The sequence below is a fragment of the Vulpes lagopus genome, chromosome 2 (assembly GCF_018345385.1).
Source record: "Vulpes lagopus strain Blue_001 chromosome 2, ASM1834538v1, whole genome shotgun sequence".
Classification (NCBI taxonomy): Eukaryota; Metazoa; Chordata; class Mammalia; order Carnivora; family Canidae; genus Vulpes; species Vulpes lagopus.
In genome coordinates, this window is record NC_054825.1 from 45,717,343 (window position 1) to 45,744,215 (window position 26,873).

Sequence of the window (26,873 nt, forward strand, 5' to 3'; positions counted from 1 at the left end):
TACAATCACCGGAGTATGTTAGAAATACAGAATCCCAATCCACATCTACTGAATCATTTCAACCAGATTCTCAAAGTTCTTAAGGTGATGTGTATGTACAGTGATAAAAGCTACAGAAAGTTCTGAGAGTTGGTTATATTAACCATAAAAGATTTCATTTCCAAATTCTCCTTAGATTTAAATACTTGATTCCCTTTTAAGAAATTATCATGTATAATTCAAGCATAATTTTTCTTCTCATAAAAGGTGTATAAGTACGTTGACAGCTTTATATTAAGAGTCACTAGGGATCCCTGGGTGGCGCAGCGGTTTGGCGCCTGCCTTTGGCCCAGGGCGCGATCCTGGAGACCGGGATCGAATCCCACATCGGGCTCCCGGTGCATGGAACCTGCTTCTCCTTCTGCCTGTGTCTCTGCCCCTCTCTCTCTCTCTCTCTCTCTCTCTCTCTCTCTCTGTGTGTGTGTGTGTGACTATCATAAAAAAAAAAAAAGTCACTATCAATGCTTAGTCAATGACATACAAAAATAAATTATGTATCCAAAGTTCATACAATACCATATACAAAATGAAAGAGTAGTATTTGTCACTAAAAGACTGCTCTTGACTTTGATCATTCAAGGCTTGGTGAAGGGTATAAACTCTTAAGATATCTTGAGCAAAGGAGGAGTTAATAAAAGGAATTCGTGCTTAATTGGTAAAAGGACCATGATTAATTGGTAGAAAGACTGGAGGAGTGGGGCTGTAAGGTTATGTCTACAAGAATGACACCAGGAAAAAAAAAAAAAAAAAAAGGAATGACACCAGAACACAACAGACTGAATAACAAGGAGCTCTCCCTACTTAAGCCAGCAATGGAAGCACTAAATTCAAGAATGGCAGACAATTGTGATCCAAAGAATAGAAAGCAGGAATCAGGAAGTCATCACTGATGATGATTCAACCACTGCCACAACTGCCCCTCTAGATACCCAGAAAGCCAGGTGATATACACAAGTCTAGCTGCTGCCTTTGCCACAAATACCTCTTGATAATGCAGAAAGATGGGGAAAGTTTTCAGCTTTCTAAACCAACACAGCACAGAAAGGTACTTGGAGGTACTGAGGTACTGAGGAAGATAATCACAGAATTGCCAAACAGCTTAAAAACTATATGCATTTAAAACAAATTTACAACTAAACAACATAAATCCTCAAAGTTTCGAGTTTCAAATAAGAACTTCTAAGCTACCCTTCCTTTGAGAAGGAAGGTAGAAGAGAAGGGGAATTGTTGAAGCTTATGTTGTTCAGAGACGTTCCCCCCTAGAGATGCTTCTTGGAAGATTACTGTAGCAAATTATTTCACAGTTTAACTCTCTATCTCTTGGAGATTAGTAAAAATTTAACAGACAAGCTTTGACCAAATAAAATTCTGGAGATCCATGATACTTAACTTGAAACTGTGCTGAAGCATGTGTTTGAACTACAAATATAATTCTGATGTACCAAAACTCGTTAACGAATGCATTTAGCGACCTACAGTAATATCTCAAATTTGGCTCTGCTATTCTTTCCTTGCCCTTGTATATACATTTTATGAGGGCAATTATTTTCTTCTACGTCATCTCAAATTTGGAGTTAAGATTTCACCTCTAGAAGAATGTCAAGAGTTTAATCAGAATTTAATAATTTAAGTAAAATGTTTCTATTAAAAAAGAAAAAGAAAAGATACTATCACTGTGTGTAATCATTTGATTTATTCTGTAAAAATTCAACTGCAAACCAAACAGGAGCATGTGATGGAAGGGATGTATTTATACAAATGGTGAAAACAAAATGTTAGGTAAAACTTCTGTTTTTATATCAGGAAAAAAAAAATGTCGTCTTAACATAGCACTATATACTTCAGCATCTAGTTGATCAAGAGCCAAGTCACCTCCAACAAACACAGCCCTATAGTTTTAAACATTTACTACTACATGAGGCCCCATTCAGGGCAATTTTCTTGGGTTTCAGTCTCTTGAGGGGGAAAGAAAATCCCCCGTACTCTTTTGAGGGGAAAAGAAATCCTACAGTTAAAAGGGTAAGAACCAAAAGGAAAGACCAAGAACCAGGTAACTACAAATTCCAAATTACCTTGGCATAAAGGAGCTAATTTGAACTATAAATGAAGATTCTATATAGACCACCTTATGTTACTGTACTATTTTTGCAGTAATTCAGAACTGTTGGAGAATTATTTAATAATCTTTTTCTTAAGATTTTTATTTATTTATTCATAGAGACACAGGGAGAGAATGAGAGGCAGAGACATAAGCAGAGGGAGAAGTAGGCTCCATGCAGAGAGCGCGACGTGGGACTCGATCCAGGGTCTCCAGGATCACGCCCTGGGCTGCAGGCGGCACTAAACCGCTGCGCCACCGGGGCTGCCCTTTAATAATCTTTTTAGTTATCTACTCACAAGCTCACCTCTAGGTTCCAATTGTCAAGCCCAAAGTATTAGTGTTCTATACATAGCTATTGTGGCACATACTAAAATGTTCCACAAACACACAACCAAAACATCAGAGTGACCTCACAGTACCACACTTCACTTAACACAACCACTAGCCATCCCTAAACTACCTAAAAATGGCATACCAAATTGAATTAGTTCTGCAAAGTGAAATGAATATTGTTAAGTGTTGTATATATAGTTATCTCTTCCTCTGGAAGCACTTTAAAAAAAAAAGATAAATACACATTCCCAGCTACTTCTTAATAATAAATTTTAACACAGCATCGTATTTGAACTAGTACTTCTTCCTTTTTCATCCGAGCAAATCAAAACACTTATTGATAGATAAGTCATAGACATTCTGATTAGCAATTCACTACTTCTATGTGTATGGTACACAAAAATTTGTACAATATAAACCTAAGTGAGATTCTTCAAAAACTCACAGTGCTTATTTAAAGGAGTATAGAGGTTTTAATTTGTATCTCAGATCATATCAAAAAAAGCCACTGTAAATTTCTTTAAAGCTCAAAAAGTAGCCATAAATCCAAATGATCTTGAATAGATACAAATATACTCCTGTATCATTTAAATAAAGTTTCATAACCAAGCTGTAATAGGCCATGTATGTCTGCAGTATGTTCTCCTGCCAATTATTCTCAAAATATACAGGCTCAATGACTAAGAATCATGAAAAAGGAACACGTGGCATATATAATTGGAACCTTCCTCCCTTCAGAAAGTCCATAATGAATACTGGGACTAAGAACACTTCTACATATATTTGCTGAGAGGATTTTAAAGAATGAAGATAGCAATGTTCACTTCAGCAGCATATATACAAAAACCGAAACAATACAGAAAAGATTTGCATGGCCTCTGTGCAAGGATGACATGCAAATTCAGGAAGTGTTCCATATTTTTGTGTCAAAGAGTATGGAGAGGGATCCCTGGGTGGCGCAGCGGTTTGGCGCCTGCCTTTGGCCCAGGGCGCGATCCTGGAGACCCGGGATCGAATCCCACATCAGGCTCCCGGTGCATGGAGCCTGCTTCTCCCTCTGCCTATGTCTCTGCCTCTCTCTCTCTCTCTGTGACTATCATAAATAAATAAAAAAAATTAAAAAAATAAAGAGTATGGAGAACATCAATTAAGGAAGAGTATTCCTGACTGATAAAAAATGACTTGGTAATGCTCATCTCTCCCTGCTAGAAGTTTACTCAGTATATTAACATAGTGCATAATAAAAACAAAAAAGTAAAGGACTAAAAAGGAGGAAGGATGATATCACTAAATGTGAACCACTGATAATGGGGTTGCACTGAATCACCATTTAAACATTTAAGATTGGGATCCCTGGGTGGCTCGGTGGTCGGTCCAGGGCATGCTGTCTTCGGCCCAGGGCGTGATCCTGAAGTCACGGGATCAATTCCCACGGGCTCCCTGCATGGGGCCTGCTTCTCCCTCTGCCTTTGTCTCTGTCTCTGTCTCTCTCTGTGTGACTCTCATGAATAAATAAATAAAATCTTTAAAAAAAAATAAAAAATAATAAACATTTAAGATTTTATTTATTTGAGAGAGAAGAGAATAGGAGCAGGGGGAAGGGCAGAGGGGGAGGGAGAAGCAGACTTTCCACTGAGCAGGGAGCCAGACATAGGAATAGATCCCAGGACCCTAAGATCATGACCTGAGCTGAAGGCAGCCACTTAAACCAACTGAGCCATCCAAGCGCCCGTTTACACATTTTTTAAATTTAGGGTATATTCATAGTTTTAGAAGTTAGTTATAACCTCAAGGTTTAACAATTCTCTCTTCCACATCTCAGTCACTACTGATTTCTAGTCCTCTGACACAAGCATTTTAAATTCTTTTCACGGGCAGCCCCGGTGGATCAGCAGTTTAGTGCCGCCTTTGGCCCGGGGTGTGATCCTGGAGACCCGGGATTGAGTCACAGGTCGGGTTTCCTGCATGGAGCCTGCTTCTCCCTCTGCCTGTGTACCCCCACACCCCCGCCATGTCTGTCATGAATAAATAAAATCATTAAAAATAATAATAATAATATAAAAAATAAATTCTTTTCACTGTTTCTTCTGGTATTTACTTTTATCCTAAATAATATACTTTTGTCAGATAGATGTTATATTTCTATTTTAGATGTTATTTATTACCATCCTTGAAAATGATGAAGATTCAACACTCTTACATTCACCTTCCCTCCAATCTTTCTAATATAATTTTATCATTTTTATTTAAGCCACTATCCATTGTTTTTTAACAATCATCTAACAGGAATTCCAGAAAGAGAAGAGAGAGGAAAATTACCAAAGCAGTATTGTACATTCATTTCCCAAAGCTTTAAAAGGACACAAATTTTCCAGTTGAAAGTATCTACCAAGGCCCAACACAATGAGAAAATACACACTTAACCCATCTTTTCAGACAACCAAGGATAAAGAGATAAGGCTAAGACATTAAAAAGTCATCAAGAAACGAGAACCATCAAGTCCTAGTAATGGACTTACTAGCAACAGCAAGTGCAGATGGCAATTATCTTTCAAAAAAAGTACAATCTAGACTTTCTCAGCTAGCCTATCTAGCAACCAAATTAGAAAGTTAAAGACTCAGTGCCACAACGAGTAATATCTTAAGAAAAGTTACATGGGAGTTAAATTAAGGATGTAGCCTGCCAAATGAGATTAAATCAAGAAAAAGACACAGATCTAAGAAGCAAAGGCTCCAACTCAAGAGGACAATAAGAAACTTAGTGGGAAGGGCATCCTAATCCTCCAAGAGAAGAGTAAATACAATCTAAATGACCTTGATACCAAGTAAGTAAAGTAAGTGAGTAAATACATACATACTACATTACATATATATATATATAAAGTAGGATGCCTGGGTGGCTCAGGGTTGAGTGTCTGCCTTAGGCTCAGTGCATGATCCCGGGATCCAGGATCAAGTCCCGCATGGGGGTCCCTGCGAGGAGCCTGCTTCTCCCTCTACCTTATGTCTCTCTCTCTCTGTGTCTCTCTCATGAATAAATAAAATCTTTAAAAAAAAAAGTAATAACCCTAATATACTCGTTGAACTGTCATAAACACGAACATCGTTCAATAGTGTCACTTAAAAAAAAAAATCAAGCTATGAGCAAATTAAGACTTGGCTATGATCACAAATCAAAAGGACTTTAATAACATAAAAATATAGGTGGCATAGAGGGGATTGTCAAAGGTGAGAGAAGAAAGAGGAAAGAGAAAATATCAAAAGGTATTGGAAAAGACAGAGGTATATTAAAATTATAAATGTAATCATTCAGAGATGATAACTTTTTCATTTGTTACCACACGCGTGTATACAATTTTTTTAAAACAAGTAACAAGTTGGAGAAAAGAGCTACAGTAACAATCATACATTAAGAACTCCTTAAGAAAAGGTGCAAAGGATATGAAAAGATAGTTTAGAGAAATGATACATTAAACCAAGTAATATTTTATCAGAGTAATAAAAATTTCAAGATTCTTAATACTGCCAGCAGAGGTGCAAAAAAAAAAAGACAGTTCATACTATTGTTATAAACTCAACAACCTTTGAAAACACTCCACCTTGCCACTGAGGGGGGCACTTGATGGGATGAGCACTGGGCGTATATGTTGGCAAATCGAACGCCAATAAAAAAATACAAAAAAAAAATCATAAAAGAGAAAAAAAAAGAAAAAAATTCCATCTTAATTATAAAAACTGTAAATGTCTATACCCACGTCCAGCAAGGCCACTTCCAAGGTTAGGTTTTGGGTCAAGAAAGGAAAAGGGGACAACAGGAAGGAGACACACAATACAGAGTGGAAAAAATGGCCAGCAACAGGGAAAATGACCAAGCGATATGTTCATATTAGAAAATACTGTACAATTTTTAAATCCACAATAATACTGAAGGAAAAAACTAGGAAACAGGAAAAAAGCACCAATACAACTCATTTTTCTTCTAAAATAAAACATTTCGGGATCCCTGGGTGGCGCAGTGGTTTGGCGCTTGCCTTTGGCCCAGGGCGCGATCCTGGAGACCCGGGATCGAATCCCACATCGGGCTCCCGGTGCATGGAGCCTGTTTCTCCCTCTGCCTATGTCTCTGCCTCTCTCTCTCTCTCTCTCTGTGACTATCATAAATAAATAAAAAAAAAAAATTAAAATAAAACATTTCAACTGTAGATTGACATATGTTGACATAAGAACACTATTTTTTAAAAAACTAATCTTAGGGGCAGCCCGGGTGGTGCAGCGGTTTAGCACCGCCTGCAGCCCACGGCATGATTCTGGAGACCCGGAATCGAGTCCCACGTCAGGCTCCCTGCATGGAGCCTGCTTCTCCCTCTGCCTGTGTGTCTACCTCTCTCTCTGGCTCTGTATCTCTCATGAGTAAATTAAAAAAAAAAAATCTTAAAAAAAAAAAACTATCTTAGCAATGATCTAGATCCAGTTAAATAGTTCCCATTTTCACACCATTACTAAGAATCCCTTTTCAAAAAGACATTAACCAAATTTTGTAAAGGTACCACCACCACATGCATTTTAAAAGGGAAAAAAACCTGAAAAGTAGAAGTTACTTTTGAAATGTCAAAAGTGGCAGTCAGGATTAGAAGGAATCCAGGTCCCTAAAATTCAGAATTAGTTACAAATATTCATTTTAATATTGCCATACTATAATAGGTTAATTATTTATGATCTATTAAGAACATGAAATAAATAAAATATATTTGGAAAAAGGGGCTAAACATGAAAATAGGAAGGTAAAAAAGTTAATCAAAAAAGTTTCCAAAAAAATAAATAAATAAAAAGGTTTCCAAAAGACCAAAAAAAGGGCCATCTCAAACACCAAAACATCTTGTTTCAAACACAACTGATTTAAAAAACTTCTACTATGGTATACTATGAGACTTCAAAATACATTTCCAAAAAAAAAAGAAAAAAAGAAAAAAAAAACAAAATACATTTCCACATTTAAGAGAATACAGACTAGTTCTTCTCCATATAGTATACAGTTTATTCTAGTATTAACTACTAACCTCAGTCTTTTGGGCCAGAATTTGGGCCGTAGCTACTTAAGATCTTAGGTTTTATAGTCATTTTGAAAACCCAGCAGTCTTCACTGAAAATCAAATACAAACTTGTATCTGTCTCTTCATTTGGGAATACCTGAAAAGCACCATATTAACCTATGTAGAAAAACACAGCCCCTTCCTTTTAGAAGCATATTAATAAATAAAATGATGCAAATATCTGTATCATTCAGCTATCCCTAGAATCTCACTTCGTCACCCAACACTAGAATAATAAAAATAAGCAACCTCATACTTTACCTTATATGTAAGCTTTCCATTTCTTTTTCTTCAAACATTTGCATTGTGTTGCCTGAGTTCTTAACACTTGCCTCTGATTTAGTGTTAGAATTCGATATAAAAAATGCTGTTGCTCTCTCATTGTAATATAGCATTAAAAAAAAGCAGCTAGGTATTGGTGTCATAATTGCTATCATTTTGCAGGCAAATGGATACAAATATCTAAGCAAATGGTACAAATATTTAAATAGAAATCCTTAAACTTCCTTAAAGAAGTTAAACAACCTGGAAAATTTAGATTATTTCCATCAGAATATTCAAGACTCGGACATACAAATAAATATTAATATATAAAATATACATGCATAGCCAGATCAATTTACTTTCCTCCTCCTTTTCCTTCCAGTTTTACAAATAGGTCCTTTGTCATAGTTTCTGAAAATCAACCAGGTCCTTGAATCAAGCAAATAACAATACTATCCTCCATTTAACCATTTCTTCTATTATTCAGCTTTTTTATTTTTTTTAAAGATAGTAGCAAACACTAATTTATTCTATTTGCCTAAGTGCCAAATCAGCTTCTGGTTTAAAAATAATAATAAAACTGTGCCCTTTATAAATGGATATATCAGAATTGTTTGTCATGTCAAAATTGGCTTGTCATCAAGATTTACAGGATAATCGGTGTGCCCTTAAATAATGAGGTACTTGCTGCCAAAATGTGCTTGCACATATATGTGTTTAATGGTCCTTTAATGACTTGTCTTTGGAATGATTCTGTCCTACCTTTGCTGCTGCAGCCCGCCTGTCCTTTGCATCACTGAATTCATACTTCTGGAAGTACCCAATATGCACTGTAACAGACAGATGGACAGATCAATGGGCCACAGCGGCAAAGGCCAGATAGACAGACTTGATAAAAATTAAAATCAAGGTATATAAAGGGAAGGGGAAAACCAGAAGAGAACATATCTACCTATATTCTCTAAGCAAAATAGCTGAACTTCAGGTCTACAATCTTCCCATACACATACTCAAACTATTTTTGATTTCCCTATTATTCCTTTTTTTCAAGTAGAAATAGTAACACTGCAATAGGCAAAATAATCAGTATTTTTAATACCATCAACAGTTACAGAGCAGACATTTCTGTAACCATGCCACACAATTTCTTTAGAAGTAGTTATTCTTTAATACAACATTATGGGGATCCCTGGGTGGCTCAGCGGTTTGGCGCCTGCCTTTGGCCCAGGGCATGATCCTGGAGTCCTGGAATGGAGTCCCACATTAGGCTCCCTGCACGGGCCTGCTTCTCCCTCTACCTGTGTCTCTGTCTCTCTTTCTCTCTCTCTCTCTGTCCTCAGGAATAAATAAAATCCTTAAAAAAAAAATTCAGAATTATTTTTCACATCCAAAGACTCTATGCCAAAATTATTAAGGCAATCATTACACACAGAAAGCTTCTGTAATACCAAGGCCTACGTGATTCAAGTAAACTTGGGATCACAAAGTAAAGTATCTATCAGCATTTTACCATTCTACATTTCCCTTTCTATGTAAAAATGGTTGCTAGCACCACATCTAGATAACTTTCGAGGCTTAAAAGAATTGTGTCATTTAGGTCAATTACCAAGATATAGTAAAACATACACAAAATTAGCAACAGTATCTTTAAAATTTATATAGAGTCCCTTCTGTTACTTCAAATCCATTCAAACAATTAACACTTCAAGGAATTTCTAAAAGTTAGTTTTAAAACATAACCTTAATATCTCAAAATGCTACCTTGCTTAAGCTGTAAAAAGCCATGTTTAATCTAATCAAACATTTTATTTTTGCATGCATCTAAAATAATGTAGATTCATTCCCCATGTTTAAGGAAGACTGAGGAAAAACATTTCCCCTTTCATTTCCAAGGGATCTAACCACTTATACATTTCTTACTGTATCCTCTCAAAAACTTCAGCAGGTAATTAGACATGGTAATCAAATGTAATGCATGATCCTGGATGGAACCCTAAACTAGAAGAAGAAGAATTATAAAATGACATTCTGAACAATGCAGAAATGTGAACGTGGCATGTGTATTAGTATTTACAATAACATTATTCAGACAAAATTCACATACCATAAAATTCACTTTCAAAGTGTATAATTTAGGGATCCCTGGGTGGCGCAGCGGTTTGGCGCCTGCCTTTGGCCCAGGGCGTGATCCTGGAGACCCGGAATCAAATCCCACGTCAGGCTCTGGGTGCATGGAGCCTGCTTCTCCCTCTCCCTATGTCTCTGCCTCTCTCTCTCTGTGTGTGTGTGTGACTATCATAAATAAATAAAAATTAAAAAAAAAAAACAGTGTATAATTTAGTAGTTTTGATTATATTCAAAGCTGTGACAACAGATCTGTCAACCGTTAATTTTAGAACATTTCATCAGCCCAAAAAGAAACCTCATACCCATTAGCGGCCATTCCCCATTCTCCCTTTCCCCACCCAGCTGCTAACAAACAATCATCTTTTTGTCTCTGTGGATTTACCTATTTTGGACATTTCATAAAAGTAGCATCAGGATGCATGGGTGGCTCAGTCAGTTAAGTGCCCAACTCTTGATTTCAGTTCAGTACGTTATCCAGGGTTGTGGAGTCAAGTCCTGAGTCAGGCTCTGTGCTCAGTGAGGAGTCAGCTAGAGATTCCCTCTCTCACCCTCTCCTTCTGCCCCTCCCTCCACTGGTGCAAGCATAGCACACTCTCTCTAAATAAATAAAGTACAATCTTTAATCTTTAAAGATTAAAAAAATTAAATGTTTTAATCTTTAAAATATATATTTTTTAAGATTCCATTTATTTATTCACGAGAGACACACAGAGAGAGAGAGAGAGAGAGAGAGAGAGAGGCAGAGACACAGGCAGAGGGAGAAGCAGGCTCCATGCAGGGAGCCCAACATATGGGACTCGATCCCGGGTCTCCAGTATCACACCCGGGGCTGAAGGGGGCCGTAAACCGCTGAGCCACCCGGGCTGCCCCTAAAATATTTTTTTTTAAGTGGCACCATAAAGTATGAGGCTTTTGTTATTTACTTTGGCTTATCTAGGAAGGTCAACTACCTGAGAGCTTGCCATGGACATCAAATAAATCTGACTACTGAGGAAATGAAGAGGAACAATTAGTCTGGAAGTCCGTTAAATGAAAGCACCTGGGTGGCTCAGTGGTTGAGCATCTGCCTTTGGCTCAGTCCTGCATCAGCCTCCCCCCGGGGAGCCTGCTTCTCCCTCTGCCTCTGTCTCTCTCATGAACAAATAAATAAAATCTTTGAAAACAAAACGAAGGCTGCTTAAAGCTTCAGCTAAACTATTTTTTAACTACTCATTTTACAGATGAGGAAAGAGAATTTATTAAAATTGACACAAAGTCATAAAATTAATTTAAAAAAAACAAAGCTGCCCCTGAATTTAGTTCTGTATATGATGTCAAAGACTTAACCACTAAGCTGTTTTGTCTCTTAATAAAATTCACCAATTCTCACTGATTTTACCTCCTAATTTACTTGAGTGTCTATCCCTTCCATTTCAGCCTTGCTAACCTCATCAAATATTTCTTGATTAAATTATTGTAACAGACTTCTCACTATTCTCCTTGCTTCCTCATTTCATCCTATTCTTATATATTCCCTATACTTCCATCAAAGTGGTCTTTCTAAATACCCTACATTAATTTGTTTCACTAGGTCCTAGGGGATAAATGCATCTCATTTAGTACTAGGCTAAAGCCTTTCATACATAAACTGCCCACCTGTCTAGCCCCAGCTCCTACCACACTACTTCCCATACCAGACTATTAACAGCTTCTGCCTTTATACATTCCTCTGACTGGACGGCTGGCTTCTCCTATCCCATCTGCCTATTGAGCTCTAACTATTCATTTTTTAAAACCCAGCTTCAGACCTATTTCTACCATGAACTGTCAGTCCTTCCCAGAAAACAGCATTAAGCATTCCTTCTCTAACCCTGTATGTAAGATATGTGATTGATACATATGTCACTATACTTTAACTTATTTATACATGCATTTTTATAGAGATGCCTGGGTGGCTAAGTCTGCGATTGGCTCAGGTCGTGATCCCAGGGTCCTAGAATCAAGTCCCTCATCAGGCCCCCCATGGGGAGCAGGCTTCTCCCTCTGCCTATGTCTCTGCCTCTGTCTCTCATGAATAAATAAAATCTTAAAAAAAAAAAAAAAAGAGTCGTCCAGTATTTGTATTCCCCTAGCATAGCAGCTAAAGAAGTATTAGCTGGTAAAAAAATCAAGTACTCAACTTACATAATGTTCCCAATTAAACTGATGCATTATAACTAAGATAAGATCCCATTAGTCTCAGAGAATATGCAATGGGAAAAAGCCTATTCAACAAATGGTGTTGGGAGACTGGACAGCTACATGAAAAATAATGACCACTGACTTAAACCATACAAAACAAAGGTATACTCACAAAATGAATTAAAGACCTAAATGTGAGACCTGAAACCATAAAAATCGTAGAGGAGAAACACAGGCAGTAATTTCTCCAACATCCCACATAGCAACTTTTTTCTAAATATGTCTCCTGAAGCAAGAGAAACAAAAGCAAAACTAAACTATTGGGACTACATAAAAATAGAAAGCTTCTACACAGCAAAGGAAACAATCAACAAAAGATAACCAACAGGGATCCCTGGGTGGCGCAGCGGTTTGGCGCCTGCCTTTGGCCCAGGGCGTGATCCTGGAGACCCGGGATCGAATCCCACGTCGGGCTCCTGGTGCATGGAGCCTGCTACTCCCTCTGCCTGTGTCTCTGCCTCTCTCTCTCTCTCTCTCTCTCTGTGTGACTATCATAAATAAATTTTAAAAAATTTAAAAAAAAGGATAACCTACAAAATGGGAAAAGATATCTGCAATGACATTTCCTATAAAAAGGGTTAGTATCCAAAATATTTTATAAAGAATTTATATAAGTTATATAACTCAACACCCAAAAACCAAATAATCCTATTAAAAATGAGCAGAAAATATGAACAGACATTTTTCCAAAGAAGAAATACAGATGGCCAACAGACACACAAAAAGATGCTCAACATCAGTAATCATCAGGGAAATGCAAAGCAAAATACAATGAAATATCACCTCACACCTACCAGAACAGCTAAAATCAAAATAAAAGAAACAGATGGTCGAGAGGATGTGGAGAAATAGGAACCATACTGCACTGTTGCTGGAGTGCAAACTAGGGCAGCTACTCTGGAAAACAGGATGGAATTTCCTCAAAAAGTTAAAAATAGGGATCCCTGGGTGGCGCAGCGGTTTGGCGCCTGCCTTTGGCCCAGGGCGCGATCCTGGAGACCCGGGATCGAATCCCACGTCGGGCTCCCGGTGCATGGAGCCTGCTTCTCCCTCTGGCTATGTCTCTGCCTGTGTCTCTGGCTCTGTCTCTCCTTCTATCTCTCAAGAATAAATAAATAAAAAAGCTTTAAAAAAAAAAAAAAAAAGTTAAAAATAGAACTACCTTTTATGATCCAGTAGTCACACTACTGGATATATACCCCAAAAAATACAAAAACACTCATTCAAAAGGATACATACACCCCTCTGTTTATTGCAGCATTATTTACAATAGCTAAGTTATGAAAGCAGCCCAAGTGTCTACTGACAAGTGAAAGAATAAAGAAGGGAATATTATTCAGCTGTAAAAATAAAAAAAAAAAAAAAAAGAACGGTATCTTGCCATTTGCAACCTGGAGTGAGAGTGAGAGTGTCTAATGCTCAGTGAAATAAGCCAGTTAGAAACATACCATATGATTTCACTCATGTGTGGAATTTAAGAAACAAAACAAAAACAGAAAAGCAACCCCGGTGGCACAGCAGTTTAGCGCTGCCTGCAGCCTGAGGTGTGATCCTGGAGACCCGGGATCGAGTCCCACGTCGGGCTCCCTGCATGGAGCCTGCTTCTCTCCCTGCCTGTGTTTCTGCCTCTCTTTCGCTCTCTCTGAATAAATAAATAAATAAATATTTAAAAAAAAAAAAAAAAAACAGAAAAGCGAAGAAAAATAAGGGAGAAAGAAGATAAACCAAGAAATAACTCTTAACTACAGAGAGCAAACTGAAGGTACCAGAGAGGAGGTGGGCAGAAGACTGGGTGAAATAGGTGAAGAAGATTAGAGTACACTTATCATGATGAGCAATGAGTAATGTATAGAATTGGTGAATCACTATATTACATACCATACCAAAACTAATATAACATTATATGATAACTATACTGAAATTAAAATAAACAAGATTTTTACAAAGTAATGTGAGGCCTTTAGCAGTCAAGAAACACCTAGGCATTCCTGAAAAATTCATTCTCAGCATCCAGCATTCCTTCCCACCCACTATAATACCATAATTTAGAAAACAACTGCCCCCACTCCAAATATCCTAGGGTTCTGAAGGCATTTTAATTGAGCAATGACCTTAAAAGACACAGCAGCAAGAATCTGAAGGTCCATTCCGAGATTGGATGAAATTTTTCCTTAGCTTATGGCTGTGTCCACATCCTTACCATAACCCTGTGATTCAACTTTTATCATACTACGGTAATTTGGAAAAAAAGTTTCATATATATGGTTTAGTTATAGAAAGGATTAGTTCTAGTGGTGCTAATCTTTTTTTTTTTTTTTTTAAGAGGGGGAGGCAGGGGCAGAGGGAGGACAGAGAGAATCCTAAGCAGGCTTCAAGCCTAGCACCGGGCTCCATCTCACCACCCTGAGATTGCCACACCTGAGCTGAGTATCAAGAGTATGACACTTAACTAACTGAGCCACCCAGGTATCCCAGTACTAATCCCTTCTTAAAACAACTATAGACAGCCATCTCCCAATCAGGAAGCACGGGGTAGCTAGAGCACTAGAGGCCTCCCCAGGAAGTCAGTCAGATAGAGAGAGACTACTCTTTTAATCTCTCTTCAAAGATTTGTTACTATACACTGGAATTGTCAAGGTTTCACATGCAAACAAGTGAGCTAGGGAAAACAGTGTCTAAACTTTGACACATCCAATAGCCGGGGATGGAGAAAGTGAATATTCAGAGAGAAAACGTATCCTCTCTAGCTCATTTTACTATCAGAAAAAGACGAGTAGGAGATGAGCTTTTACCCTGACCACTGTTTCAGTTTTCTCAGACTTTTGCAGATCTAAGTATTCCAAAGTGATTACAAGAGATGTCATAGAATACAAAGTGCATTTTTATGTTCCTAAATTAATAAAACAACTTTATAGACAGAAAAAAACCCATCAGCCTCAGAAATTCATCAAATAATCCTAATATGATGTTTAGGATCTCAAAAAACAGATAAAAATCAAATTAAAAGAAGGGTGGAGGTTCTATTTTTAAGAGAAAAGTATTAAGAATGAAGATATTAATAATAGTGATTGCCTCTGAGAAAATAAGTCAAGTAATGAAGACATTAAGGGAGGGGATTTTTTACTTTATCTTTTGTACTTTTGAATTTTGACCCATGAAAATACATGCACAAACAATTTTTTTAAATCCTAAAGAAAGTCTTATCAACAGTCTTAGAATACTGGGGTTAATTTTATTTTTTAAATCAAAGGTTATGGTGGAGAGTTCAGTCATATTGACCTTAACTTGCAACTTATTTATAAATTTTGTGTTGGTTACATAAAATGAGAAAATCCTGGGGATCCCTGGGTGGTGCAGCGGTTTAGCGCCTGCCTTTGGCCCAGGGCGATCCTGGAGACCTGGGATCGAATCCCACGTCAGGCTCCCGGTGCATGGAGCCTGCTTCTCCCTCTGTCTGTGTCTCTGCCTCTCTCTCTCTCTCTGTATGACTATCATAAAAAAAAAAAAAAAAGAAAAAAGAAAATCCTGATTCATAAAGATAAATTTGCATTTCAATTCCAGGATATTCTTCACTTAAACTGACCCCAAAGCTTTAAAAAAGGAGCATAAACATTTTATTCAGAGCTAACTAGTTAACATTATCTAGCAACTGCCTTTATGTTTATAAATAAAGAATAAATAAATAGAACATGATTAATAATAACACTAAGATGAGTTACCTATTCACTCACTACTACAAAACCGTCCAAAGTCTACAATGAAGGTATGAATAAGTAGATCTGCCTTTGCCTTCTCTGCATTTATTTAACTGACCAGGGTACATGTGCTTCTGTAGTGTTCTACCTCAGGTAACTTTGTTGAGCAGACAGCACAAGTCTGAATTCAAAATACCAATGACCAGTAATTTTCCTAATCAAAAATCCATAAGTAAAGTAGAAGCTTTATTCTAGATTCTACCTCCAAAAAAAACGTTAGTCTGGATATAGTTTAATGCATTGGTAGTCTCCAATATGTTCAGCAAGTCTTCAAAGTCATAGAAATGCTATCAGGAGAAAAGGTTAGAACCAGGTAGGTTCAAAAAAAAAAAAAAAAAGCTACAGACTATTAACATATGGAGAAAATCAAAATCACAGCTGTTCAAATATGAAATGTACTCACTTCTAGAAGTGGCTGTGAGGATTTAAGTCACTGTAAGATATAAACTCAGGGACTACTTAACAGGAAGCCAGTGCTTGGTAGGTGGTTGGTCAGAACAACCTTTAAGATCTCTTTTCAGGTAGTACAACCTGAAATCTGGCATTGTGATGCCCCCAGATATGGTTTTCTTTTTTAAAATTCCCCTGGCTATTCGGGGTCTTTTCTGATTCCACACAAATCTTAAAATAATTTGTTCTAACTCTCTGAAGAAAGTCCATGGTATTTTGATAGGGATTGCATTAAACGTGTAAATTGCCCTGGGTAACATTGACATTTTCACAATATTAATTCTGCCAATCCATGAGCATGGAATATTTTTCCATCTCTTTGTGTCTTCCTCAATTTCTTTCAGAAGTGTTCTATAGTTTTTAGGGTATAGATCCTTTACCTCTTTGGTTAGGTTTATTCCTAGGTAGCTTATGCTTTTGGGTGCAATTGTAAATGGGATTGACTCCTTAATTTCTCTTTCTTCAGTCTCATGTTAGTGTACAGAAATGCCACTGATTTCTGGGCACTGATTTTGTATCCTGCCACGCTACCAAATTGCTGTATGAGTTCTAGCAATCTTGGGGTGGAGGCTTTTGGATTTTCTATGTAGAGTATCATGTCATCGGCGAAGAGGGCGAGTTTGACTTCTTCTTTGCCAATTTGAATGCCTTTAATGTCTTTTTGTTGTCTGATTGCTGAGGCTAGGACTTCCAGTACTATGTTGAATAGCAGTGGTGAGAGTGGACATCCCTGTCTTGTTCCTGATCTTACGGGAAAGGCTCCCAGTGCTTCCCCACTGAGAATATTTGCTGTGGGCTTTTCGTAGATGGCTTTTAAGATGTCGAGGAATGTTCCCTCTATCCCTACACTCTGAAGAGTTTTGATCAGGAATGGATGCTGTATTTTGTCAAATGCTTTCTCTGCATCTAATGAGAGGATCATATGGCTCTTGGTTTTTCTCTTGCTGATATGATGAATCACTACAAAGCTGTGGTCATCAAGACAGTGTGGTACTGGCACAAAAACAGACACATAGATCAATGGAACAGAATAGAGAACCCAGAAGTGTACCCTGAACTTTATGGTCAACTAATATTCGACAAAGGAGGAAAGACTATCCATTGGAAGAAAGACAGTCTCTTCAATAAATGGTGCTGGGAAAATTGGACATCCACATGCAGAAGAATGAAACTAGACCACTCTCTTTCACCATACACAAAGATAAACTCAAAATGGATGAAAGATCTAAATGTGAGACAAGATTCCATCAAAATCCTAGAGGAGAACACAGGCAACACCCTTTTTGAACTTGGCCACAGTAACTTCTTGCAAGATACATCCACAAAGGCAAAAGAAACAAAAGCAAAAATGAACTATTGGGGCTTATCAAGATAAGAAGCTTTTGCACAGCAAAGGATACAGTCAACAAAACTAAAAGACAACCTACAGAATGGGAGAAGATATTTGCAAATGACATATCAGATAAAGGGCTAGTTTCCAAGATCTATAAAGAACTTCTTAAACTCAACACCAAAGAAACAAACAATCCAATCATGAAATGGGCAAAAGACATGAAGAGAAATCTCACAGAGGAAGACATGGCCAACATGCACATGAGAAAATGCTCTGCATCACTTGCTATCAGGGAAATACAAATCAAAACCACAATGAGATACCATCTCACACCAGTGAGAATAGGGAAAATTAACAAGGCAGGAAACGACAAATGTTGGAGAGGATGCAGAGAAAAGGGAACCCTCTTACACTGGTGGTGGGAATGTGAACTGGTGCAGCCACTCTGGAAAACTGTGTGGGGGTTCCTCAAAGAATTAAAAATAGACCTGCCCTACGACCCAGCAATTGCACTGTTGGGGATTTACCCCAAAGATTCAGATGCTATGAAACGCCGGGACACCTGCACCCCGATGTTTCTAGCAGCAATGTCCACAATAGCCAAACTGTGGAAGGAGTCTCGGTGTCCACCAAAAGATGAATGGATAAAGAAGATGTGATTTATGTATACAATGGAATATTACTCAGCCATTAGAAACGACAAATACCCACCATTTGCTTCAACGTGGATGGAACTGGAGGGTATTATGCTGAGTGAAGTAAGCCAATCAGAGAAGGACAAACAGTGTATGTTCTCATTCACTTGGGGAATATAAATAACAGTGAAAGGGAATATAAGGGAAGGGAGAAGAAAAAGACTCCTAACTCGGGGAAACGAACTAGCGGTGGTGGAAGGGGAGGAGGGTGGGGGGGGGGGTGGGGGTGAATGGGTGACGGGCACTGAGGGGGGCACTTGACGGGATGAGCACTGGGTGTTATTCTGTATGTTGGTAAACTGAACACCAATAAAAAATTAATTTATTAAAAAACAAACAAACAAAAAACAAAAACAAAAAAATCTGCATGTAACTTTTGACCTACCCCAGGCTGAGCCATTAATAGCATACTGCTGACCAGAAGCCTAATACATATTTTGCATGTTATATGCCTTATATACTGTATCCTTACAAATAAAAAGTTAAAGAAAAAAAAAAAAAGATCTCTTTTCATGGGCAGCCCGGGTGGTTCAGCGCCACCTTCAGCCCAGGGCGTAATCCTGGAGACCCAGGTCCCACATCAGGCTCCCTGCCTGGAGCCTGCCTCTCCCTCTGTCTCATGAATAAATAAATAAAATATTTAAAAAGAAAAAAAAAAAGATCCCTTTTCATCTGACTGTATGGATCAAAAACAGTGTTGACTCTGGTGTGAAATAAAGTAAATGTACTGCCATTCTTAATTATTTTGTTGTTGTTGTTGTTTAAGTAGGCTCCATGCATGGAACCCAAGGCAGGGCTTGAACTCATGACCCTGAGAACAAGACCTGAAATGAGAAGAGTTGGGACGCTTAACTGAGCCACCCAAGTGCCCCTCCTTAATCCTTTAGCTATTGTTTACACGTCATACTTTTTTTTTTTTTAGATTTTATTTATTTATTCATGAGAGACACACAGAGAGGCAGAGGCAGTAGGCCGAGGGAGTAGTAGGCTCCCTGAGGGAAGCCCGATGCAGAATTTGATCCCAGGACCTGGGACCACGACCTGAGCCAAAGGCAGACTCTCAGCAACCACTGAGCCACTCAGGTGTTCCTACATTTCATAATTCCATTCCTAAGGATGACTAGAAAAATCTTTGTAAATATTGAAGTCCTATTTTCACCCTTTAGACTTTATAGTAGGATGGAATGCAACATTATAAACCAATCTTCAGACACTGCCATATTCCAAGGACCCAGCTATTAACTGTAGTAATGTAATACAAATTTAGATGATTAAAAAAAAAGATAATATATTTAGGGTCAATGAATTGAAATTATTACATTTAAAAAGTCAGTTAAAGGACACCTGGCTAGCTCAGCTGGAAGAGCATACAACTCTTGATCTTGGGGTTGTGAGATTGAGCTCCACATTGGATGCAGAGATTACTAAATAAGTAAACTTAAAAAAAGTCAGTGAAACTAGTAAATAAAATTATATACATATTTTCCTTTCCACATTAAATAACAAGAACAATCTGAGATGCATTCAAGTTTTCACTTCAAAAAAACTAGTGACATTTCCTTAGTTTAAATGGTATCAGGAATAAGCTCCTCTGAGAACTTCACAAAAGAACTATCTTATTGAGCAAAATGAGTCAAGTCAGCTATTCTCCCTTTAAACATATCAAACACTTGTTACCTCGTGCATCTGGAAGACTTTCATAAAGTTATTCTTTCAAACTCTTTTGGTTCTTCTATCACAACAAGAATGTTGTTGTTTGGTCTCAGTTTGTAATTTTATACATAAATCATGAATAGACTTTGCATAGTATAAATGAATTCTGTAATGTAGGTCAAGTAGTGGAATTATTTAACATTAAAACTTTGTGTTTTTAAATACTTACATTGGACTACAAAATAGTAAATGTTGAAATAGCAATTCTACCTTGAAATTCTGAGGATGGTACACATGTAGGTTGTAAAGGTTAAATGGGGCATGTAGTAGCTAGTCTTCTGACTCTATTCCATTCTTTATGATTTATTTGGATTCATAGGCCATAGCAATGAAGTCACAAGTCAGAGCCCACTGGACTCAGCCTGTAAACATCAGGGTCCTGGAGCACAGAGCTAGATGGAGAAAAGTATATAGTGGACCTAAAGAGACAAACAGAAAATACCCAGCACACAAGACAATCACATTCACATGTTTTACATTTATATGTATTTTATTATTTAATCATATAAAATACTGAGTTCCAACCCCAGCTATGAAAACCTTGGCAGGTTATTCAAATCCTCTGAAGTCGCAATTTCCTTATCCGTAAAACAGCAAAAATGCCATCTACTTCAGAGAACAGTTGTGATGACTAACATTATCTTAAATGACCAGTCAAGAACAAAAAACGGAAAGCATATTAGAGAATGAACAGCAAAAATGCCATCTACTTCAGAGAACAGTTGTGATGACTAACATTATCTTAAATGACCAGTCAAGAACAAAAAACGGAAAGCATATTAGAGAATGAAGAGTTAATTCAGTAAAGTGAAGAGGAATATAAACAATTGACAAAAAAAAAAAAGGAATACTAGCAAGACTAATTGTTATCAATAATAAAATCAATAAGAAAATTCATTCATATATGACTATTCAATCAATGTTTGTTTAACAGCTATATTCCAGACTGTGCTGGTCAATGAGAATGCCAAAATTAATATGCTGATCCTACCCTTAAGGATTGCAAAAATCTATGTAGTGGAAGAATAAATAATAGAGATAAGAGTTTTTAAATAAAAGTATGTACAAAATTTTGAGACCCATTCACAAAGGATTTGTGTAAGGATTCAAAGAAGAAATTATGTTTAAGGTGGGTCTAAGTACGAAAGTTTATCAGGGGAAAGCATTTTTTTTTCTACGATTTTATTTATTTATTCATGAGAGACACAAAGAGAAAGAGAAGCAGAGACACAGGCAGAGGGAGAAGCAGGCTTCATGCAAGGAGCCCAATGTGGGATTTGATCCCTGGTCTCCAGGATCAGGCCCTGGGTTGAAGGCAGGCGCTAAACCGCTGAACCACCCAGGGATCCCAGGGGAAAGCATTAAAAGCAAAGGAAAAAGACTTACAAAGGCAAAAAGAAAAACTTCACATTGTTACTTTGCTATGCCAGGATGGGTATGAAGAAATAGCAGATAAGGCACATAGGGGTCGAATTAGGAAAAGCCTGATCTACCATGCATCATAATATGCATCCTCTTGTAACCTAGTCATTGGCTACCCATCGGCTAAAGAAGGTTCCACATAAGCATGTTTTCCTATCCCATTTCCACTCCACTGCTTATCATGAATGATAAAGACTTGGTATACTTTCTCAGATATAAACTAAGTCCAAGTATGAATATTTTTGGCACTGTCATAAGCTGAAAAGGATGACCACCCTGTTTAAAAAAAGGAAACATGCAGCATTTCCTGAGAAATCTGTGGTGACCATAATATTGTCACAAGGCCCCCACTTTCCATCAGTTATCACCCTTTTCATGTTCTTTGGATTTTTCTAATTTTGCCAATGAGAGAGGCCTCTAATAACTTCTATTTTTTTAAAGATTTATTTATTTATTTATTCATGAGGGAGAGAGAGAGAGAGAGAGAGAGGCAGAAACACAGGCAGAGGGAAGAAGCAGGCTCCATGCCGAGAACCCGACACAGAACCCGATCCCAAGTCTCCAGGATCACGCCCTGGGCCAAAGGCAGGTGCTAAATCACTGAGCCACCCAGGGACCCTAATAACTTCTAATAGTTATAACAAGACTCTACTCGTCCACACAAAAGTCAATTATTTCGCTTCTTTCCTAAAAACCAACAAATCTCTTTGGAAGGTAGGGCTTTACTTAACCAAGCAGTGAAGGTGGGTCAACACACAACACAATGAAACACAGTAGGGTTCACCGGTATAAAAATAATTCTTCAAAAGGACAAACTGGTAAATTGTGGGATTTCAGGGTAATGGCAATACACTAAGATCCTCACTTTGAAAGCCAGGCCAGGGCCAAGTCCAGAACAAGAAAATACTGAGATTTCTTGTGAACAAGAAATCACAGATATATAAAAATGAGCATGAAGGGTCCTGAGTTACTGCCTTTATAATCAAGTACTTATTTACATATCTGCACTTCCTACATCAGGAGCCCTGGAATGTTCTCCACTCCTCTCTATACCCCTACTGTGCCAAGCACACATACTGAGGGGAGGCATATAGATGTAAAAGTTAGGTACTGATTTGGCAGAACATGGTGGGAGGGAGATGTAAGGGTCTCAGGAACAGTAAGATCTAAGAGGAACAAGTTCAAGATTGACAGTGGCATTAGAGCAGATAGGCGGCTTTGGTCTTTTAGCTTCCTATCTTAAAGCACTTACACTAATTATCTTTTTGCCACTTGTACTTGAATTTCATAACTGGATAAAAACTTCAGAAATCATCAAATACAAATGTTTTCTTTTGTAAGGGCAAATTCAGACTATAGCCTGATTTAGTATAAGGTCACACAGCAATATACACAGGACTAGACTCTAGTCCTAGACTACAGCATACAAGAGTTTTGCAAAATGTGAATAGACAAAATGACTGTTATGTACTTAAAAAAGTTTTAGAATACATGCTGTCCTACATATGAAAGAAATTTTTAGATACTGATTTTAGTAAAATTTTTTAATATATTTTATTTATTTATTCATAAGAGACACAGGCAGAGGGAGAAGCAAGCTCCATGCAGGGAACCCGATGTGGGACTAGATCCCGGGACTCCAGGATCACACCCTAGGCCTCCAGGATCACACCCTAGGCCGAAGGCAGACGCTCAACTGCTGAGTCACCCAGGCATCCCTGATTTTGGTAAATCTACTGTATTACCCAAAAGGAGGCTGGCTGCCCTGAACCCACTTTGGAGGGCTTTCAGGTTCACAAATAGAGCATCAAAAAAAAAAAAAAATTGCATCAATTTTTTAAAATCTCATAATACCAGAACTAAAATCTAGCCTCACAGCCATATCCCTATATCTTACCCTTCCCTTTCCACGTGTTATCTGTGGTAACTAGCCTTCAAGATGCCCCAAATGATCTTTCCCTTCCGGTATTTGTTTAGACCCCCTTTCATAGTGGGTTCCAAGGCTAGATCATAGAAGACATAAGAACAAGGGACAAGGGGTGGCTCAGCAGTTGAGCATCTGCTTTTGGCTCAGGGTGTGATCCCAGGGTCCAGGATCAAGTCCCACATCGGGCTCCCTGCATAGAGCCTGCTTTTCCCTCTGCCTGTCTCTCTCTCTTTCTCTCTCATGAATAAATGAATAAAAATATTTAAAAAAAAAAAAGACATAAGAACATATGTCACGCTTTCTTTGATAGCTTCTTCTGGAGGAGGGAGGACACTAAAAAAGCCCTATGAAGAGGCCCATGTGTCGGAGATGGCTTACTCACCAATAGTCAGTGAGTTAGCCATCTTGAAAGCTCTTCTTCAGCATAAACCAAGCCTGCAGCTTGTAATGATTACAACCTCATCAGAGATCCTGAGCCACAACCACTCAAAACTATGATAATAAATGTTTGTTGTTTTAAGCCACTAGACATTGGGATAATTTGTTATGCAGCAATAGATAACTAATATAAGTGACTCATCTAAAATCAGAGTCAATTAGCTACAATGAAAAGTCATTCTAGTATTGTAAAGTTTCTGTATGCAAATAGGAAGAAAACAGTTTGTACAAGAATTTGGCTCAAACAGTCCAACTAAAATCTTTAAAAAGTTTAGTATAGCAGAAAAAGCTTTAAAGTCAGAGCATCTGGGTGGTACAGTCGGTTGAACTTGACTCTTGGTTTCCACTCAGGTCGTGATCTCAAAGTGGTGAGACTGAGTGCTGCATTGAGCCCTGCACTGAGAGTCTACTCGGGATTCTCTCTCTCCCTCTGACCCTCCCACTCATACTTGCATACTTGCTCACATTCATTCTCTCTCTCTCTCCAATAATAAAAACCTAAAAAAGAAAGCAAGCTTTAAAGTCAAGAAGACCCAGTTTCAAGGACCTCCACCAGAAATCCATTTCTCAGCTTCTCTTACTTCAAATAATTCATCTGTATAATGGAAATAATACTGTTTCCCTTGGATTTATAACAAATTAACACATGTAAAAATACCTAACACCTTCCACAAATGTCAGCTATATACCACTTTTGTCTATGTGAGTCTCCTTACATAAAAATTAGTAAATTAGATCTTTTTCCCCCTGCATACTGTTATTTTCTCAATCACAGATTCCTTACTCCACTCTTTAAAATGTTATACTTTCTGGAAAAAAAAAAATATGAAAAATAAAGAAAAAATTTTAAGTGTCATACTTTCTGGCTGCAATCCAAGTTAAAAAGTGCATTCTACAGTCCACAAAGTAGTTGCTTGCTTCCATGGTATGCAGGCTTCAAAAACCACTAAGACAAATCCCATAGACTAAAGAATATATTGAGTTTTTAAATATTTACTGTTCCCTTTTCAAGTAGAACAGCTAAGAAGTAAACCAGCATTCCCATCCAGAACTGCAAGAGCCAGATAATGCCCATATATCATTTGTCTAAAGGAACTAGTGATTTTACAAATGTGGTGGCTTTTACTTGGGAGCACTTAAAAACTCTGGAAGCAAGCAGATAATCTATGACAGAGGTCTGCTAATGGGAAGTGGAATAGTGCCCCCCCCCCCCCCGCAAGATGTTCACATCCTAATACTTGCAATCTCTGAGTGTTAAATTACATAGTAAGGGTAAAGTAATTAATGTTGCAGATAGAACTAAACTGGTAGCCAGCTGATCCTAAAATAGATTATCCTAGGTTATCCAGGTCAACCAAGTATAATCAAAGAGTCACATTCAAAGTGAAAGAAGTACAGGGTGCCTGATTGGCTCAGTCAGTACAGCATGTGATTCTTGATCTCAGGATCATGAGTTGAAGCCCCATGTTATTTAAAAATAAAAAATTAAATTTAAAAAAAAAGTGAAAGAAGCGCTGTGAGATTTTTTTTAAGTGGAAGATAAGGGGGCAAAACAGGAGAATCAGAGAGATCTGAAGATGCTATGCTACTGGCTTTGAAGATCAAGTAAGAGGCCCCAAACTTAAGGACTGCAGGCAGCCTTCAGAAGTGAAAAAGTGGGTGAGATAGCCCCGTGTAGCCCACTTTGGGCTTCTGACATCCAGAATAATGAATTTGCGTTTTAAGTCATTAAGTTTGGGGGAACTTACTACAGCAAAAAAAGGAACTAACAGTGAGACTTAAGGGAGTGTCTCAAGAAATGGAGGCATGGTTGGTATTTCCCTCAGGACATCTGTTGAATCCCTGGACTAAATAAGGGGCCAAGACTAAAAATCTAAAGGTAAAGTCTCTGAAACCAGAGTGGTGTTTCCAGCAGTCTTGGGAGTCAGTGATTAAAGTCTGAAATCCCTAGGGAAGTAACTGCTGAGAAGACAGCAGGTTCTCAGTTCAAGCCTCCTAAGGGCCACAGGTAGATGAGAGAGACTGAAACTGAACAGTTTGGAGCTAGAACTTAGCCTGCCTGGATTAAAGTCATTATTCACCACTCTAGCCACCAAACAGAAGGAAGAATGAAAATCCTCTGGAGAAATCCATCATCATCCAGAATCTCTAAAATACTTTATACCCAACATATGGCATGCAAGCAAAGGTATGTCAAATGACAGGAACACATGACTGAAAGCCGAGAGGGGAAAAAAAAAAAAGCATATGAAGAGACTAACAGTTACTGCAGTTAACTGACAAAACTTGTAAGAATAAATGATTATTTTTTTGCTGGAGAAAACAGATGAAAAAGACGTCACCAGAAAATTAGCACCTATAAAAAGGAATCAAATGGAAACTCCAGAATTAAAAAATACAATATTGGAAATTAAGAATTAGGTGATTAATAGCAGATCAGACAAAGGAAAAGACAGATTTAGAGACCCAGAAGATAAATCAGTAGAAATCATCCAATTTGAAGCAAAGAAAAGAGAAGATACACAAAAGAGCACTGAACACATATGGCACGTAACAAAAAGCTCTAATATATGTGTAAATGGAGTACCAGAAGGAAATGAGATGAAGGCAGAGCTGAGAATTTCCAGAATTGACAAAGACATCACCCCTACAGAGTCAAAAGGATCTGAAAACCCAAAGAGATAAACACAAAGAAAATCACTAGACACAAAGTAAAAAAAAAAAAATCAAAAATACTCATATTAAAGACTCCTTAAGCTTCCTCCCACCACAAACAATGGAAGCCAGAAAACAGCAGAATCTGTAAGGTACTGAAAGAAAACTACTACAACCTAGTATATACATAGCAAAATATTCTTCAAAAATGGCTTGGAAATAAAGTACATAAGAAATATTTACTAAGGACCCAATATGTGCCAGCTACCATTCTGGGCACTTGGACTGCAGCGATGAATAAAACAAAGTCC

The 26,873-nt window shown here is 37.8% G+C and overlaps 1 protein-coding gene and 1 non-coding gene across 3 annotated transcripts in view; one reads left to right on the top strand and one right to left on the bottom strand.

The window, feature by feature from the left end:
- The window catches only part of ARIH1 (ariadne RBR E3 ubiquitin protein ligase 1), a 130,864-nt gene that overhangs the window by 81,652 nt on the left and 22,339 nt on the right, over positions 1-26,873 (bottom strand). The gene's annotated exons all lie outside the window — the stretch shown is intronic.
- Positions 3,290-3,396, top strand: LOC121485915. The gene has a single exon (XR_005986419.1). It is a non-coding gene; the product is annotated as a U6 spliceosomal RNA (small nuclear RNA).